The sequence below is a fragment of the Lathyrus oleraceus genome, chromosome 6 (assembly GCF_024323335.1).
Source record: "Lathyrus oleraceus cultivar Zhongwan6 chromosome 6, CAAS_Psat_ZW6_1.0, whole genome shotgun sequence".
In the NCBI taxonomy this organism is placed as follows: domain Eukaryota; kingdom Viridiplantae; phylum Streptophyta; class Magnoliopsida; order Fabales; family Fabaceae; genus Lathyrus; species Lathyrus oleraceus.
The window spans coordinates 491,300,663-491,320,762 of NC_066584.1; the positions used below are offsets into that span (position 1 = coordinate 491,300,663).

The window sequence follows — 20,100 nt, forward strand, 5'->3', positions numbered from 1 at the left end:
ATCAATCTTTTTACGGTCTCAACTTACAGGTTTAATAACAAGATTTTTTACAAAAGTAAAGGACATAAAGAAGTTAAAATCAATAGAGCGAGAGTTTGAGGTTTTAACTGGACAGTGTAAGTTAGGCATTAATTCTAGATCAGGGCGAGAGCAAGTTTTAGAGTTAATTAAATGCTGACCTTTTCCAAAAAGTATTTTTAAAGATTGAATGTGAGGACGAGAGTTAAGCATTTGGATTTAATTGTATAACCTGAGTCAACAGAGCGAGAGTTTGAGATAAGGGTGTTTAAAACGGTCAGTGTTTTCTTAAAAAGAGTTTCTGCAACTTTATTGCTTTCAAAATATGGTTTTTGACTTAATTATAAGTGACAGCTACATTAATATAAAATCAAGGTTTATTCAACAGAGCGAGAGTTTGAGATAAAACCTTTAACCAATAAAGTTAACTGAAACGATTTATTTTAGAACCAAGAAACCGACAAAGACTTGATTCCGTAGTTTTGACGAACTACATACCGATATCCGTTTTATTAATATTTAATCTAGACCTTAGTTTAGCTTTTAGTTTTTCCCCAAACAATCAAACATTTTTCACCTTAGCTTTACGTAGTAACCTTAGATAACGGTATATCGATTCATAAGTCCCTGTGGGATCGATATCTTTTAAAACTACGCGATAGAACTGTGCACTTGCAGTTTGTATCCCATTCTCGACTCACACAGTCGAGCGATCAAGTTTTTGGCGCCGTTGCCGGGGACTTTTATTTAATCGATATCGTAACTCTTCCGTTACGCTGTAGAGACTAAGGTTTCTCTTTCTTCTATTCTTTCTTTCGTTGATTTGTATGCCACGCACTCGCTCACAAGGCGAACCGCTCTATTTACGAATCAACGATATCGAGCTATATCTCCGAGTCTTACGACGAATTCGGGAATATCGTGCTGCAAACAATCTCCCTCCTATAGACTTTCCTGATCTCAAAGATCTTCCTTCTTTAACCGAGATGGCAGGACCAGCTCGTGCTCTTAGAGATTACGCCGCTCCATCGCAAGATGAGCCGCATTCAAGTATTGCTCCGCCCGCAATCGAAGCAAACAACTTCGAACTTAAACCTTCGCTGTTGCAGGCTGTGCAACAGAACCAATTCTCTGGAAATCTTACCGAAGATCCAAACCTTCATTTATCCGTATTTGTCCAATACGCCGATATTGTTAAAGCTAATGGTGTCACTTCAGAGGCAATTCGACTTCGTCTTTTTCCTTTCTCATTAAGAGATAGCGCTAGAAGATGGCTTCAATCTCTCCCTTCCAACTCAGTCACCACCTGGAACGAGTTGAAGAAAGTTTTTCTTGCCCGATACTTTCCGCCAAGCAAAACAGCTATGTTAAGAGCCCAGATAAACGGATTTAAACAGAAAGACAACGAGTCTCTTTTCGAAGCATGGGAAAGATACAAAGACATGATGAGACTTTGCCCACACCATGGTTTGGAAGACTGGTTAGTAATTCACACATTTTATAATGGTCTCTTATACAACACAAGGTTAACAATAGACGCCGCTGCAGGTGGTGCACTAATGAACAAACCTTATGCTGATGCCTACCAGCTTATCGAGAGCATGGCCCAAAACCACTATCAGTGGGGAACCGAACGAACAACGGTGGAAAAACCTCAAACGAAAACTGGCATGTACGAGATAAGTAACCTTGATCACGTTAATGCAAAAGTGGATGCTTTGGTCCAGAAAATTGAAAGTTTAAACGTATCACCTCCAGCCGCCGTGGTTGCTATAACTCAGAATTGCGAGGTCTGTGGAATCCAAGGCCACACTCCTACGGACTGTCAACTTTTGACTGGAATCCAAGCAGAGCAAGTGAACTATGCTCAAGGAAGCCCCTATTCGAATACCTATAACCCAAATTGGAAGAACCATCCAAACTTTTCATATAAGAGTAATAATGCTTTGTACGCACCTGGACAGTCTCCAAATCAAGCCCCATCTATACCTCCGGGATATCAGAAACCAATCCATCCATGCCTAACAATAATACCCCTAGAAAATCCAACTTGGAAATCATGATGGAAAACTTTATAGCTTCCCAACAAAAAACCAATAAAGATTTCTTAAACCAGAACATACACACTGGCGAACAACTTAAACAACTAGCAAGCAAAGTAGATGCCTTGGCTACCCATAACAAAATGCTGGAAACACAAATATCTCAAGTAGCTCAACAACAAGCACCTACTGCTGCCCCAACTGGTACATTCCCTGGACAGCCCCAACCTAATCCGAGAAGCCAAGCTCATGCAATTATATTAAGAAGTGGAACGGAAGTGGAAGGACCGTCTGATCCAAGGATAGAAAACCAAAACCCTAAGAAATCAACTGAGGAAAGTGAACCTAAGGAAAAGGAAGAGAGTAATAAGGGAACCCTAGAAAAGAAGGAACCTTATGTACCTCCACCACCTTACAAACCACCTATCCCTTACCCTCAAAGGCTTGTTAAAACCAAAGATGCGGGCCAATTTAGAAAATTTGTTGACCTCCTTAAACAATTAAACGTTACAATTCCGTTCACCGAAGCTATTACGCAGATGCCCTCATATGCTAAATTCTTAAAAGAAATCCTTTCTAATAAGAGGAAACTTGAGGATAGCGAAACTGTTACACTCTCTGCCGAATGTAGCGCTATAATCCAAAACATGCCTCCTAAACTCAAGGATCCGGGTAGTTTCCTATACCCTGTCACATAGGAAAATTTGTCATCGACAAAGCTTTATGCGATTTAGGAGCCGGAATTAGCGTTATGCCTTTATCCATATGTAAGAAACTGGAAATGGGAGAATTAAGACCAACCAAAATGTCTGTGCAACTAGCAGATCGTTCCATCAAATATCCTGTAGGAATCCTTGAAAACGTTCCCGTACGCATAGGTCAGTTTTACATTCCCACTGACTTTACAATTATGGACATTAGAGAAGATGATACTACGCCTATTATACTAGGAAGACCGTTCTTAGCAACTGCCGGTGCAATCATAGACGTAAAACGAGGACGACTCACCTTCGAAGTAGGTGAAGAGAAAATTGAATTCATTCTTTCCCAATTCTTGAAAGCACCTGCAATAGAAGATACATGTTACTTCATGGATATCATCGATGAATGCATAAAAGAAGCAGAGTTAGGAGAAGACAAATCATCAGACTATCTTTTAGAGGACAAATCTAACCAATGTTTAGCAATAACACCGGACCCTACGCAATGTCTTAACAAACCAACCCTGACCTGAAAACACTTCCCAAAAATCTGAGATATGAATTCCTAGACTTAGAACTTGAACGACCTGTGATAGTTAATGCAGATCTAGGAAGACTCGAAACAGAAAAACTCTTACATATCTTAAGGAAATATCCAACCGCACTAGGATACCACATCACCGATCTTAAAGGAATAAGCCCTTCTATTTGTATGCACCGCATCATGTTAGAAGAAGACTGTAAAACCTCTAGGGAACACCAGAGAAGACTAAATTCGATCCTGAGTGAGGTAGTAAAGAAAGAAATAACCAAGTTATTGGAAGCAGGTATTATATATCCTATATCCGATAGCAAATGGGTTAGCCCTGTACACGTTGTACCAAAGAAAGGAGGCATAACCGTTATTGAAAACGAAAAAGGAGAAACTATAACTAAACGAATCGAATCAGGATGGAGAATGTGCATTGATTATAGGAAACTAAACAAAGCAACCCGAAAAGATCATTTCCCTTTACCATTCATTGACCAAATGTTAGAACGATTAGCAAAACATTCACATTTCTGTTATCTAGACGGTTATTCAGGCTTCTTTCAAATACCAATTCACCCTGATGACCAAGAAAAGACAACGTTCACGTGCCCTTTTGGTACCTTCGCTTATAGACGAATGCCGTTTGGTTTGTGTAATGCCCCTGCAACCTTTCAAAGATGCATGATGGCAATTTTCGCCGACTTTCTCGAAAACATCATGGAAGTATTCATGGATGACTTTTCTGTATACGGACAAAGTTTCGAAGAATGCCTTGAAAACCTAGAAAGAGTCCTTGAGCGATGTGTGAAAGTAAACTTAGTACTTAACTGGGAAAAGTGCCACTTTATGGTACAAGAAGGAATTGTTTTAGGACACATCATCTCGAACAGAGGAATTGAAGTAGACAAAGCCAAAATAGAGGTAATCGAAAATCTTCAACCCCCAAGAACCGTGAGGGAAGTACGAAGCTTTTTAGGACACACCGGTTTTTACCGACGATTCATCAAAGACTTCTCTAAGATAACTAAACCTCTAACCGGACTATTGATGAAAGATGCCGAATTCATATTCGACGATAACTGTTTAAAAGCATTTCAAACTCTTAAACAAGCATTGATCTCAGCACCCATAGTGCAGACACCAGACTGGAATGAACCATTCGAAATAATGTGCGATGCCAGTGATTATGCTGTAGGTGCTGTTTTAGGACAAAGAAAGGATAAAAAGCTTCACGTTATATATTACGCAAGCAGAACCCTGGATGAAGCGCAAATGAATTACGCCACTACCGAGAAAGAACTCCTAGCAGTGGTATTTGCGCTAGATAAATTTCGTTCTTACTTGGTAGGAGCCAAAATAATAGTTTACACTGATCACGCTGCTATCAGGTACCTTTTAACAAAAAAAGACGCTAAACCTAGACTCCTAAGATGGATCTTGTTGCTACAAGAATTCGACTTAGAAATCAAGGACAAGAAAGGAACTGAAAACGTAGTAGCAGACCATCTCTCTAGACTTGAGGACCTTGAACCGGAGAGAACATCAATTAATGATGATTTCTCGTATGACAAACTTATAGCTACTTTGGAAGAGAACAACTCCGACATGCGAGTAGAAACCACCTTAGCTATATCCGTCACACCATGGTACGCTGATCTAATCAATTATTTAGCTGCCGGAATAGTTCCACCTACTTTATCTTACCAGCAGAAGAAACGATTCTTCTACGACATAAAACACTATTACTGGGATGATCCCTTACTTTTCAAAAGAGGCCCCGATGGTATTTTCCGTCGATGTATACCCGAAGAAGAGGTAGAAAATATAATCCAACACTGCCACTCCGCTCCTTATGGTGGACACACAAGTACATCCAAGACCTGCTCTAAAATCCTACAAGCTGGCTTTTATTGGCCAACTATATGGAAGGACGTACATGCGGCTATTAAGGAATGTGACAGATGTCAACGCACGGGAAACATATCTAGACGTGACGAGATGCCGCAAAAAGGTATTTTGGAAGTAGAGATTTTTGACGTGTGGGGGATAGACTTCATGGGACCTTTCCCATCCTCTTTCGGTAACAAATACATACTCGTGGCAGTTGACTACGTATCAAAATGGATCGAAGTTATAGCTTCCCCAACAAACGACACCCGAGTAGTAACTAGACTCTTTAAGAATATAATATTTCCGAGATTTGGCATCCCAAGAATAGTAGTCAGTGATGGTGGATCGCACTTTATATCCAAAGTACTCGAAAAACTACTACTTAAATATGGAGTAAGACATAGGATAGCGACACCTTACCACCCTCAAACCAGTGGACAAGTGGAAGTATCTAACAGAGAAATCAAGCAAATACTAGAAAAAACGGTCGCCACTTCAAGGAAAGATTGGTCATTGAAATTACCAGAAGCTTTGTGGGCATACCGAACTGCTTATAAAACCCCCATAGGGACGACCCCATTTAAGCTCATTTATGGAAAATCCTGTCACCTCCCGGTAGAATTAGAACATAAAGCCTATTGGGCTATTAGAAATTTAAATTTGAATTATAAAGCCGCCGGTGAAAAGAGAATCCTTGACATAAACGAATTAGAGGAACTCAGAAGAGACGCCTATGAAAATGCCAGAATCTATAAAGAAAGAACAAAACAATGGCATGACAAGCGTATATCAAGGAAAATCTTCAAGCAAGGCGACGCAGTACTTTTATTTAACTCTAGACTAAAGTTATTCCCGGGAAAACTACGATCCAGATGGTCAGGGCCTTTTCATATCACTAGAGTCTTTCCCAGTGGAGCGGTAGAAATAAAAGGAAAATCTACAGAACCGTTCACCGTAAACGGGCAGCGTCTGAAACACTATCACTTTGCGGAAACCAACGAGGATTCGCAAATCCTGCACTTAGACGAAACGCCCCCAGGACCTATAGATTATATTTAACAGTTTCTTTGTCGAGCTTGCGACATTTAAACAAAGCGCTTAGTGGGAGACAACCCACAAATTAATTTGTTATTTTATTATTCTATTATTATCATTTCCCTATTTCTTTCTTAATTATTCCTTTAATTTCTGTTTAGTATTCATTCTTGATTTATTCAAAAAAAAAAAAAAAAAAAAAAAAAAAAGAAAAAATATATATATATAAATAACAATAATAATTTTTTCTTCTTTCGGCATTTGGCCAAATCCTGACTTAAACTCATGTTTTCCTTTCTCTAGCTAACACTAACCAGATGGGACATATTGATCGTATGGGTATCAAGTTCAGAGGAATGGCTCAGAAACAAAAGTTTGAAGAACTAGCCGCTAGAGAGATGCTACCTAGTTTATATGCTGATGATTGGGCTATGACTGCCCTTGGACTGAGACAGAGTGTCCTGTATTTGCTGAATCAGATAGGATGGGAGACCTCCCCTATCCTGAGACATTTCACCACCTATCGGAGACTCACACTAGAATTCCTTAGCTCATTAATCTATCTACCCAGCCATGGAAAAGGAATTAGCAGAGGTTTTATCCAGTTCAGAATGTTCAATATGGAGTACCAATTTAATATTAGAGACTTCACCAACCTTTTGGGTTTCCCTACCTCCTTTGATACATTCACTGTAAGCCAGGAAGAACTTTTTGAATATAGAGAGCTTGAACACTTTTGGGGTAGGCTGACTGGAAATGATGAGCCCGAAGAACATGAGTTTCTCTCTAGAAACATACACAACCCGGCCTTTCGCTATTTCCATAAGATCCTGACCCACACTTTATTTGGGAAGAAGCCAAATAGTACTTCAGTTTCACGTGATGAACTCTTCATCATATTTTGTGCTTCCCAGAACCGTCCAGTAAACGGTGCCACTTTTATGTTAGCTAATTTGGACCACCTTATCCAGGATGAGAGAGCACCCATTAGAATAGGCGGTTTGATAACTATGATAGGTAATGCTATTGGATTACGTCAGCCTATGCTTGACCTTAGCCCTTTTGGTGGCATTACTACTATGAGTATACCTTTCCTCTTCAACACTATGTTTATAGCAAACCTAGGGACTGATGAGTTTGAGCTTATTATTGATAACCAGGTTCTCTGCCTATTCACCATGCCCGATCCTAGGACTAGTGTTCATAACCAAAGGAACTGGCTCTATAACCTGAATGAAACCCCAACTCCTGCTAGATCCACTGAATCCATCCAGGATTATGAGATTTGTAATGACTATGAGAATTATGTTGACCAGATCCCTCATGCTGAATCTGACCCTCAGACACCATCCGGCAATTATGATATTGACCCTCCTCCTCAGCCTGTTCCGACCGAAGAATCAGCCATACCTGACCTCCGACATCATATGCCCGGAACTGATTATAACACCGCCATTGAAGCTTTGATGTCAGAACAAGACGCCCTCAGAGGAGAATTTACTAACATGAGACAAGAAGTTCTAGGATACATGAGCAGTATGACGAATCAGTTCCACGAGTTGCTACATCATGTTAACTCTTTCGCTCCTCCGGCCAGAGATCGTACAGAGGGATAGAGTTTAGTTATTTTTCTAAGTTATTTAGTTTTAAGTTAGATTATTTATTAATGTTAGTTGAATTCATGTTTATTTCTCTTTCATTTCATTGTTTTCCTTTCCTGTATTACATTATGATCATTTTTATTGAAGCTGTTTATTTAATTTTATTATGCAATAGCTATTATGCTCTACTGTTGCTACCTATGAATTATTACTATACAAAGCAGATTAAGCGTGCACAATAAATTAAACTGCAGACTAAACTGATCATAAGCGAAACAAAACTAATAAATTCACCAACCAAAGTAATTCTGTGAAGCGCTACTGAGGCCTTTCCAAAAAGGAATATGTGACGAGCGTCACACATCTTGTGACGGACGGCATGCCTATTGCCTGTTACGAGCGTCACACCCCTGTGACGAGCGTAACACTCCTCAGACTAGTGAACGTTAAGGAGCCGTTGGAGACGAACGTTATACCTTTAACTTTTTACCTTCCCCATTCATTTTTCATTTAACCACACTTAATTACTCTTCAACCACTTTTTCTTTCCACCTTCCAAATTCTCCTCCTATAAATACCCACCAAACCTTCCTTCATTCACCACAAAACAATTCTCTCCTAACAAATACATTTCTTTTTTTTCTTTCCAAATCACCCCTTCAAAATTCATCACAATGGCGGGAAATCAGAATTTCAGAAATATCATCTTCCGATCCGTAGATGACAATTATCAGAGGGAGCAATTCGAGCGTTTCCAACAGCGAGGCGTCGCTTCCACCAGGTACCCCGATTTAACCTGTTTACAACAATTAGGCCTACTCCAAGGTATCGAATGGATGCTCCGTCAAGCCAACCTAACCTTCCTTTGCACTCATAATCAACCCACCTACCCATCCCTAACCTTAGAATTCTTAAGTTCATACGACTACACCACCCCCGCCGGTGAAGACGAATTTCTAACCGGTACCGCAACCTTCCGGATGTTCAACACCGAGTACTCCTTAACCCAAAACCAATTGAGTACCATGCTACAATTTCCCACAGAAGGTCTGCTGCACGCCAGAATCCCTCCAACCTCAAACTGGAACACAGTTGGCGTTTTTGGCCTTTTTAAGAAAATCTCCGGTATAGATACCTACAACTGGGAAGAGCTCCTTCTCTCCCATATACATAACCCCACTATCCGGTACTTTATCCGCATTTTGCAAAACACAATTTTTGGAAGGCCAAACAACAGCAAGGTCAACTCAAAGGAACTATTTTTCCTCCAGTGCGTCTTCGAACCAGATACTCAGGTAAACGCCGCCTCCTTTCTCTTTCATCATATCCGCACCTTATGTGCTAGAGGCAGGCAACCTTTTATAATTGGTGGATTAATCACCACCATAGCACTTGGCCTAAACCTAGGGGATAAACTCCAAACTTTAGAATCCCTACCTCACCTATCTATGGATATCAGCTACTGTCGATCCAGCCGCTTGATTAAGAACAGAGTAGGCGGAGGATATTATCTTATGGTGAACAACCAGGCAGTCCCAAGCGTGGTTCTACCAAATACTGCCCTCACTGATGTCACAAACCCCGACCGCCACCTCTACGATCTAAACGCTCCTGAAACCACCGAGCCTTCACAAACAAACCCGCAAACAGATGAGTTCGAAGAAATGGAACAAGGTGATCATCCGCCTACACAACAGTCAGTCCCGCTCAACCCTTCCAGTAATGCAACCGGCCCATCCTCCCAACGTCGTCGACGAAGAAGGCCTGCAACCAACGACGACATTATGGATGCTATCGATGGTATGCAGGCACAGAATGTCGAAATGCTGCAGATGATGCGTCAAATGCAACAGCAACAGGATGCTAGGAATGCCATAACCGACCAGCGGTTTACTGAGTTGTTTAGCAGGTTCGACAACTTAGACTTACGTCAGAGATCACCAGGTCCAAGAACCAGAGGCGGAAGACAACCTTAGTTGTAGTTTCTTTTTCCTTTCCATATTGTATTTCATTTCCTTAAAACATTGGGGACAATGTTTAATTTAAGTATGGGGGGGAAAACTTGTTTCTTCCATTTCCATTTTTCAAGTATGTTACCTTCCCTTTCATTGTTATTTCCCTTTCTTATTATCTGAAAAAAAAAAAAAATTATAATATAGATTTATTTTAAGTTAAGTCCCTAATGTGAAAAATTTCTATTATCTATTCCCCTCAATTTTCTTGAGCCATAAAAAAAAAAAAATTTTTTTAACACACCCAATAAGTATAAAGGTTGCTTACTTTATAAAACTTGAGTGAAATCAAGACAAAAAAAAAAATCATTACCATAACAACGCTCTGAGAACCTCAACATGCTAGATCAGGATAAGTACCTATTATACCGATTCCTCGAACTTTTAGTTTTATAATAACCCCGAGTAGTTTATACGAGAAGTCAGCACCATCTTAATAGCAAACTACGTGGAGAGCCGATGAATATAAGTGAATGATCCCCAAAGTAACATAAAATATATGAATATATCAGGAAATGCACTGATTAAATTAGGTGATCCTTACCAGATCATTTAATCTAAAGGTTGCAGATCATGCAAAAACACAATATGAAAGATCCATTATGAGTTGGTTCAGTAGGTATCTGGTACTGAACTCGGTAGGGCGAACTACGGTTCGATCCCCACAATTTGCAATGGACTGAATAACGAAGTTATCCGACTTATGTACCAGAACTTCTAGCTAAAAGCGGATCATAATCACTAACCGGTTACTCCACTATGTGCGCGAAAAGATAAAGGGCTTAATGTGATTTCGCTAGAATGAAAGCGGGTGAAATAAAAGTAAAGGAACTAGGATAGCTATAATGGCGTTACTTGAACTGATTTGCATAAGGTAGGGTTATCTAAGTTGTAACGGTAGTTGTTGATGCCAAGATTAAACTCAAGCTGCTTCTAAACAAAATCCACTTGCAACCTATTACGAATTGATGTGTGTTTTGAAACTTCGCCTGGCTAAATTTTTGAAAACGATTTCTATGCTGAATTTTGCTTGAGGACAAGCAAAGATCTAAGTATGGGGGAGTTTGATAACACGAAACTATATCATATTTTAGGACTTAATTCCATTAAATTCTATGACTATTTATTTCGGTTTACTGCATTTTATGAGATATTACGTGGTATTTTCTTCCTATTTGTCTCAGGTAGTCTATTTTGAAGAACAAGTGAAAATGGAAGAAAAGGAGGTGCAAAAAGGAGAGAAAAGGAACCAAATGCCAAATCCCAGCCCAAAGCGCACAAGTCACCAATGTTGTGCCTGTGACGGACGTCACAGGGTGTGTGACGAGCGTCACCTAAAACAACCTTGTGACGGACGTCACACATGGTGTGACGAGCGTCACACCGTTCCACTACTTTTTTGGCGCAAGTAACGCCCTCAGAAAACTTGAAGAGACGTTGAGGAGTTTGTGTCCTATATCCACGCCGTGCATTTAGCCACGTTGAAGACCTTGGGAAACGAAAAGCAGTTGCCAGCACCAATATAAATAGCTACTTCAAAAACCTAAAAGGGTTCCTCGGTTTTTCCACGCTCACATTGCCGAAGCTTTGCCAATTTTCTTTTTACGCTTTTGCTTATTTTTTTTCTTTTCCAGCAACTTAACATTGTTTATTTATTTATTTTGCAAGTTCTACATTCTTTTTCCCTTGCAATTTACCTTTCCCTTTTTAGCATTTAGATATTTTTCGCATAATAGTTTCTACACCGGAAACTATTGTGCAACTTTTTATCGGATCTAACCTTACGTTAGATTCTAGTTTTATTTCCTTGGTTTAATTTATTGTTTAATTGAAGAATCGAAGAACAAATCCTACCGGCTTGGGGTGGAGTGTTCAAGACTATTGTATTACGCATTCAGGTTCTTTAATCATTATTTAATATTTTGTTTTATTATTTATCTATATTATCTGCCTGGAATGAGTCTGTTTATGCATGATATGTATTCTTGTTTATTTAGCATGTCTGGCTAATTTGCCTAGATATCGGTATGTAAAGTAAGCAGAATAAGGGATCAAGACTGAGTCGGTCTATTTAAACTTAAAATTGAAATCAATCTTTTTACGGTCTCAACTTACAGGTTTAATAACAAGATTTTTTACAAAAGTAAAGGACATAAAGAAGTTAAAATCAATAGAGCGAGAGTTTGAGGTTTTAACTGGACAGTGTAAGTTAGGCATTAATTCTAGATCAGGGCGAGAGCAAGTTTTAGAGTTAATTAAATGCTGACCTTTTCCAAAAAGTATTTTTAAAGATTGAATGTGAGGACGAGAGTTAAGCATTTGGATTTAATTTTATAACCTGAGTCAACAGAGCGAGAGTTTGAGATAAGGGTGTTTAAAACGGTCAGTGTTTTCTTAAAAAGAGTTTATGCAACTTTATTGCTTTCAAAATATGGTTTTTGACTTAATTATAAGTGACAGCTACATTAATATAAAATCATGGTTTATTCAACAGAGCGAGAGTTTGAGATAAAACCTTTAACCAATAAAGTTAACTGAAACGATTTATATTAGAACCAAGAAACCGACAAAGACTTGATTCCCTAGTTTTGACGAACTACATACCGATATCCGTTTTATTAATATTTAATCTAGATCTTAGTTTAGCTTTTAGTTTTTCCCCAAACAATCAAACATTTTTCACATTAGCTTTACGTAGTAACCTTAGATAACGGTATATCGATTCATAAGTCCCTGTGGGATCGATATCTTTTAAAACTACGCGATAGAACTGTGCACTTGCAGTTTGTATCCCATTCTCGACTCACACAGTCGAGCGATCAATGATCCTAAAAATTCAAGATAATTGCAAGTAGCAAGTTGGTTGATGTTGGTTGGCCAGATGAACTCATCTGATGAAGACTGGGTCTCCCTAGACTCTATCTCCTACAATTTTCATTATATGAAAATTATTCCAAGAGAAAAGTTACTCTAAATAAAATTCAAAAGAACTTTAATGTTAAGGTCTAGAGCTAATTTTGTATGGAAAGTCATTTTCTATGTTGAAACATTATAGGTCATTTTGTCTAAACCCTAATTTTAAAGTTAACTTCCCAAGGCCATAACTTTCTCAATTTTTATGAGATGAAATATTTCCAAGTTGCACAATCAAATTCAATTTGTCTACTTAAACTTTGATGTTTGGAGTGGGAGCTAAATCAACTTTTATGAGCATGTGATATGAGGATACATTATAGGTCAATTTGAACAAATACCATTGAACAAGTAATTTTCCTCAACTTCAAAAATGCATAACTCACTCATCCTAAATCCAACTGATGTCAAATTTATGACCATTTGGATTTTTTTTGAAATATCTACAACTTTGATGAAGACATTTTTCTCATTTGGTGCTCACATAAAAAGTTAGCCAAGGTGGAATAATTGAACATGTGGCTTGACACAAAAAATATTTTGACATGTTGAAATTTCCAAACTTCCACCTGAAAATTCACCATGATACAAGTTCCAAACGGAAAGGTGTTAAACATAAGAGTTGTTCCTCTTGATCTAAGCTTTCCAAAGAGTCCTACCTCATTCATTTTGGGCAAAAGTTTGAGGGGTCTGCACATGGCTTAAACAGGCATGTTTCAGTTGGCAAGATTCATGCTTCAAACATTCAAATAACTTTGCCTTGTAATCCAAGCTTCATGCATACCTCATTTCAGTTGATTGTGGACCTTTTTGAATTACTTCATAAGCTTGTGTAAGACCCCAATTTTGACCCTAAGATCCATCATGAAAGTTCATCATAAGCATTAGCATTGGGACCATACCTTGGTATCCTCCTTACCCGTCCTTCACTAGGTTAGTTTTGAGAGAGATCACTAAGAATTTTGTGATTATATCATACTTGTACTAACCAAAATACCAAAAATATGTATTTGCATCTATCTATCTCTTTTTGTAGGTAGGGACATGATTTCCTTGATTCATTGATCACATATAGGGTTGGAGACCCTCATGAACAAAGAGCACCATCAAGAATCAACTAAAGAATGGTTATGGGCATCATGTATGAGTCCCAATTATTTATAAATGTTATATTGATCAAGTTTTCTTCAAGAGTTTGAGGGTTATTTGCCTTGGAAACCCTAGTTTGACTGAATATATTGAGTAACTTCTCCAACAAGCTATCTCACCAATTGATCAAATTTCTCAAGGGACACATCAAATTCCATCATTTTATGCATATATTATCTACCATGAGCCAAGAAAGTCAAGAGAATTGGAAATTAGCAAGTTGGTTGATGGTGGTTGGCCAGATGAATTCATTTGATCAAAACTGGGTCTCCCTAGACCCTATCTCCTACAATTTTCACCATATGAAAATGATTCCAAGATAAAACATACTCTAAATGACATTAAAAACAACTTTCATGTTGAGACCTAGAGCTAGTTTTTCTTGGAAAGTCATTTTCTATGTTGAAACATTATAGGTCATTTTGTATAAACCCTAATTTGAATGTCAACTTCCCAAGGCCATAACTTGCTTAATTTTTATGAGATGAAAGATTTCCAAGTTGCAAAGTCAAATTCAATGTGTCTACTTTAACTTTTATGTTTTGAGTGAGAGCTAATTCAACTCATTTGCACATGTGATATGAGGCTACATTATAGGTGACTTTTGACCTATACCATTGATCAAGTGATTTTGCCAAACTTCAAAAACGCATAACTCTATCATTTCAAATCCAAATGACATGAAATTGGTAACCATTTTGAAGGTATTTGAGAGAGATACAACTTTTGTGAAGACATGTTTCTCATTTGAAGCTTAGAAAATTGTGACATATGGCTTGACACTTAGAAAAATTTAAGTATGTCAAATTTTTCCAAGCCTCCACCTTAAATATCTCTAAGTTCCAAGCTCCAAATTAAAAAGTGTTCAACATCAGACTTGTTCCTCCTGATCTCACCTTTCCATAGAGCTAAAATCCAGGCATTTTGGATGAGAAATGCATAGGTTGCGCATGGTTTAAACAGGCTGGTATCATGTGTCATGGATCCATCTTCAATCAACAATGCTCAATTGCCTTGCATTCCAAGCTTGCTTCAACATATTTGAACTTCAAAGTTGGACTTATAGCAATCATTTGATGGGCCTATGCACGCCCATGCAGCTGCTTACCTCACTTTGCCAATTTTGGAAACTTGAATGGAGTGTGCAATTAACACATGAATCCTCTAAAAATTGAATCTCAATTGCTCATAATCAGGACACACATTGCGCAAGCTTTGATTCCCCGTAGAAAACCCTTCACATTGAGAGAATAAACCTGAAAAATTCTGTTGAATTTGAGCTTGAATCTCCATTGTTTTGGAATTCAATTCTACAGGGGTCCTTTGATTCTAAGCCATTTCATTCCTCTACTGCAAGCAATTTGAGTGAAGCAAAGCTCGATTCAGATCAAGATCTAGCAAACTCAGACCTGCATTGAAGGTATTTTGCAGAAAATTTGATCTCTTTGATGCTCCTTGTTTCTTGCTTAATTCTCTTGATTATTGTGTTGGCTGAAGTCCTACCAATGTAGGTAGGTGTTTGAGTTGTTTTGATGATGAATCAAAGCAACTCAGATCATGAATCTCATTTTTCAATTCCACATATCTCTCAATATAGTTGGAATTGGAAGAAATGGAGGTGATATTCTTGCCCAATGATGTTTTGTCTTTAAAATCATGTCCTTGTTTGAAATTTTGGTGATGGTTGATAATGACCAGTCCGGCGAGGCTCTTCGGAGAAGACAACCGGAGTTCTGGCTCCAGTGATTATGTGTCTAAGGTCCAGACCGTGTGATCCAACTCATGCGTTCTAATCTTGGTTGTGCATTGTGATTACCATGTTTACAGCGCGCTTGACTAAGGTGTTGGTGGAACACGTGCGATGGATCATCAGATCTGCCACCTCAATTAATGAGGGAGATCTGATGGTCCACGTATTTTTGTAATTTCTGATTTTCCATTTAATTCCATTATTTTCAATAATTCATAATAAATTTAATATTGATCTAAAAAATATGGGATTTTCACCAAAAATTCTCAATTTTTTTTCTTTTTCATATTTTGAATTAAAATTATTTTTTGGATCATTATTAATATTTTTCATGAATTAATTGATTTTTTCATTTGTTTTTAATTGTTTAAAATATTTTTAAGTGTCCAAAAATTATGATTTTTTTTATCCAAGGTCCTTTAACCTTATTTGACATATGATAAATCACATGGCCATTTATTTGGTGTTTTTATGTGATTTTAGGATTTGGACAAAACATGTTTGAATTTAATGCATTATCTTAATATTTTTTAATTGAATAAATGTCATTTTAATTGTGTTGACCCTTTGGATTGACTTATTTGAGTTTCTCATTTGTTGTTAGGCCTTGGTTAAGGTTGATTTGACTTTGTCAAGTTAATATTATTGGATTTAGGGGGTTGATGGAATGTACATTCCATCTCCCAAAATGAATGAATAATATTAATTTGGTAAAAGTCCTCCTTTGACCAATTTGTGATCTCATTCATCCCTTTCCCTCTTCATCCAATTCCCCTTCTTCATCCATCCATTTTCAATTGGCCAATGACATCTCAAAGTCCTAATGCTAGTTGATTGGAAGATTAACATGGATATGGATGAGATTAGGCCACACCTTTGCATATTTTTTGTGTGTGGTATGTTTAATGAGCATAGTTCTTAATACTTTGACTTCTAACAGTTGCCCAACCTCAAAAGTCCTCCAACATGCATTAACATCAAAAGTTTATTGCCCAACCTCAAATAGTTGTGACTTCTACATAAGTCCAATTACGATTGCTTAACATAGCGTTAAATTTATGACACAAAAGGCATAAGCATTCTAGTTAGTGAGATTGTAAGTCTCCCCCCTTCCATGGTATTGTGTGGAAACATGGCCTTCTTTCCTTCCTATGGAAGATGTTTTGGTTCAAGGATTCATGCTTGTGGCAAGTGAGTTGAGTGTTCTCCAAAGAATGTCTTGAAATCAAAAGCAAAATAAAACTAACTATTGACTTACTAACTATTAAGTTTTACTTTCAAGCTTTTACTTTTAATGCAATTTATTTTTATTATCATTTGGCATTGTACATATCATTCTAATTGTTTATGTTTATGCAATTTTCACTTTGTCCACTTGGACCATATTGTGAGATATACTTTGTTGCTTTGTTTGTTTAATTGGTCTTTGACCATTAATGCACATAATAATAAGAAAAACCCTAAAAGACTTTTGAGTGGATTGTTGTTTTGATCTCCCCAATTGGACTTAGAATCTAGGCAATATTCCTTTGCTAATGGACTTGGCCAATGCCAATTTGTTGAAAGACCGAGAACTTGCATGTTTGAATTCATCTGATTCATCATTCAAGACCTCTCTAGATTCATCTGCAACATTGATCCTTGTTAAGCTGTTATGTTGAACCTGTGACTTGTGGATTTCCTCTACTACATAAGCTATTTTAAAGAAGATCATTGAAGTGGATAAACTTGGATAAGGCCATCTTTATTTGATGCCTTTTCTCTTCAAGATTGATACAATTGTGCATTTGTGTGTTGCTTGATTCTAAGAAGTCCGAGGGAATTCTGGGTTTCTATTGACATACTTGTCTATTGGATTGCTCCCATTTGGTCAGATCTTTTCAACTTTAAACTCTTAAATTTTTGTGCATAGGGTAGTCTCTTCATCTTCTCCCCATTTTTTTTAATTTCAAAATCTCTCCCTCCATTTTTAAAACCTTCTTTGTGTGAACTATTTTTGTTCTAAACTTTGACCGCTTTTACAAAAAGGTAGAAACTTTGGCCTTATGCCATTGCATTTTCAAACTTTATTTCTTAAATCAAACTTTTAAATAAACTAAACTATACTCGACTTAAACTTTCAAAAAAAACAACCAAAAAGAACTAACTCATTCAAACCATTTCAGGCCTTTGTGCCTTTCAAACATACTTTTTTTGTTAAAACCAAGCAACTCACATTGAAATTTATAGCACGAACTACGAGGTTTTGATCCCTCATTTATATGTTGGTACGTAGGCACGAGACCGAAGGTCTTGTCAAACACAAAAATATAATCAATGAATTCTTTTCTCAACCCTCCACTCTATTTGCTTGTAAACATCACTTTGTATAAAATACATATGCATACAAAAAGGGCTCCCTAGGAGTACCTATGACACTTTGGGTGCTAACACCTTCCCTCTATGTAACCAACCCCATTACCTGTGATCTCTGACTTTTAGTAGTTTTTATTTGAAAACTTCTTACTATTTGTGTTTTGTTCGCATTTTTTCCCTTTTCCCTTGGAAACAATAAAATCGCGATGGGGACTCTTGTTAATTGATCTTTAGCTTGTCAATAGCTTAATGATCATGAATTTCCCGTTACAGAAATTAAGTGGCGACTCTGTTGGGGATTGTTCTCCAGTGGGTTTAGCTTACTTTTTGTATGGATATATTTGTATATATCTGATGTTTGTATATATGTATGTATGATATAATCTGCTTGTTGTGCTTGGTGATCTCTGAGTGGTGAGAGTAGTTCTAACCCGAACTTGAGTGCAATTAATATAGGAGGATGGTATAGTCATGTTCGACTTGTGTGGAGTAGTCCTTAACAAGTTGGCTTGAGATCCATCTGCTAAGTGGAGACTCCTTTGGATTTGGGAATGTCACACAAGTATTTATGGTTAGGCATGACTATTTCTAATTGGGTCTGAGATGCTGAGCACCTTAGAATACCTAACCCATCTTGGCCTATTTAGGACGTAGTGCGGAAACTGTTCAAGTGTAGACTTGATAATAGTTGTTACGTGATACTACACTCAGACGAGTTTTTCTTGAGAATATTATGGGTCGATGAGTCAGCCATCTTAACCTGTAATATCTGATAGATGGAATTAAGACTCTGGGAACCTTTTAGAACATGATCTACAAGTTTTTGTCCTTAGTTCATTCCTTTGGGATGATTCTTACCCAGACTCCATGCTCGTGACTTGCAACAAACCCTTGATTCTTGGTTGATCCAACTAAGTCTTGTCAATATCAATGGAACTTGGGTGTTGATACTGTGCAAACCATAATCCACCAAAGTGGATGATTGATATTGACAAAGACTTGATTCATCCCTTGACCTTTGTTTTCCTTGTGTGTGATCCCTTATTTGTGATTGTTGCATTCATGCATTTCATGCGCATCATAACATTCAGCACACAAAATTTCAAGGAACTAAGGTATCATTTGCAAATATTTATAGACCATGGATTATGGATGAAGGAACACAAAGAAGTACAGTTTCATATGTCCCGACTTGAAGGAGTTAAGGAAGCTAGCATCTTTTGTATTAGATCCCTTGGACTTCAAACAACGTCATGGGAAGCTTCTATCCATTTTGTCTACTGATGTAGTTGAAGGATTGTTGAGTGTATTGGTGCAGTTCTATGATCCTCTCTACCATTGTTTCAGTTTCCCAGTTTTTCAGCTTGTGCCTACCTTGGAGGAGTATTCCCATCTTTCGGGGATACCTGTTTCTAGCATAGTCCCTTTTAGTGGATTGGAGGAGATTCCCCGGTCTAGTATTATTGCTGAAGCTCTTCACTTGAAGAAGTCTGAGATAAAGGCTCATTGGGTGAAGAAATGAGGGTTATTTGGATTGCCATCTGTCTTCCTCATCAAGCTGGTAGTGTGGATTTTTTTGATGTTATCTTTGGGTTGCTCATTTATGGATTAGCTTTGTTCCCTAACATTGACGGTTTTGTTAATGTTAACGCCATTAGACTTTTCATGATTGGGAATCATGTGCCTACTTTGTTGGGTGATATGTATTTCTCTTTGCATCTAAGGAATTCTAAGGGTGGGGGAACTATTGTCTGTTGCGTTCCTCTTCTGTACAAGTGGTTTATTTTGCACTTGCCTTAGACGCTTGCTTTTGTGGAGAACACACAATGTCTAAGGTGGTCTCAGAGACTTATGTCTCTCACTAATGATGACATAGTTTGGGATGATCCATCCTTAAGCAGTGTGGAGATTATTGTTAGTTGTGGTGAATTCTCTAATGTTCCTCTCATTCGTACACAAGGAGGAATTAACTACAACCCTGCTTTGTCTCTTCGTCAACTTGGGTTCCCCTTGAGAGACAAACCTAATAACATGTTGTTAGAAGGTCTTTTCGATCAAGAGGGTAAATATCCCTAACATTTGAAGCAGAAGATTATGCAAGC

General features: G+C 37.8%; 1 pseudogene; it reads right to left on the reverse strand.

The window, feature by feature from the left end:
- Positions 1 to 1,389: 1,389 nt before the first annotated feature.
- Positions 1,390 to 1,489, reverse strand: LOC127099113 (uncharacterized; annotated as a pseudogene).
- Positions 1,490 to 20,100: the final 18,611 nt, after the last annotated feature.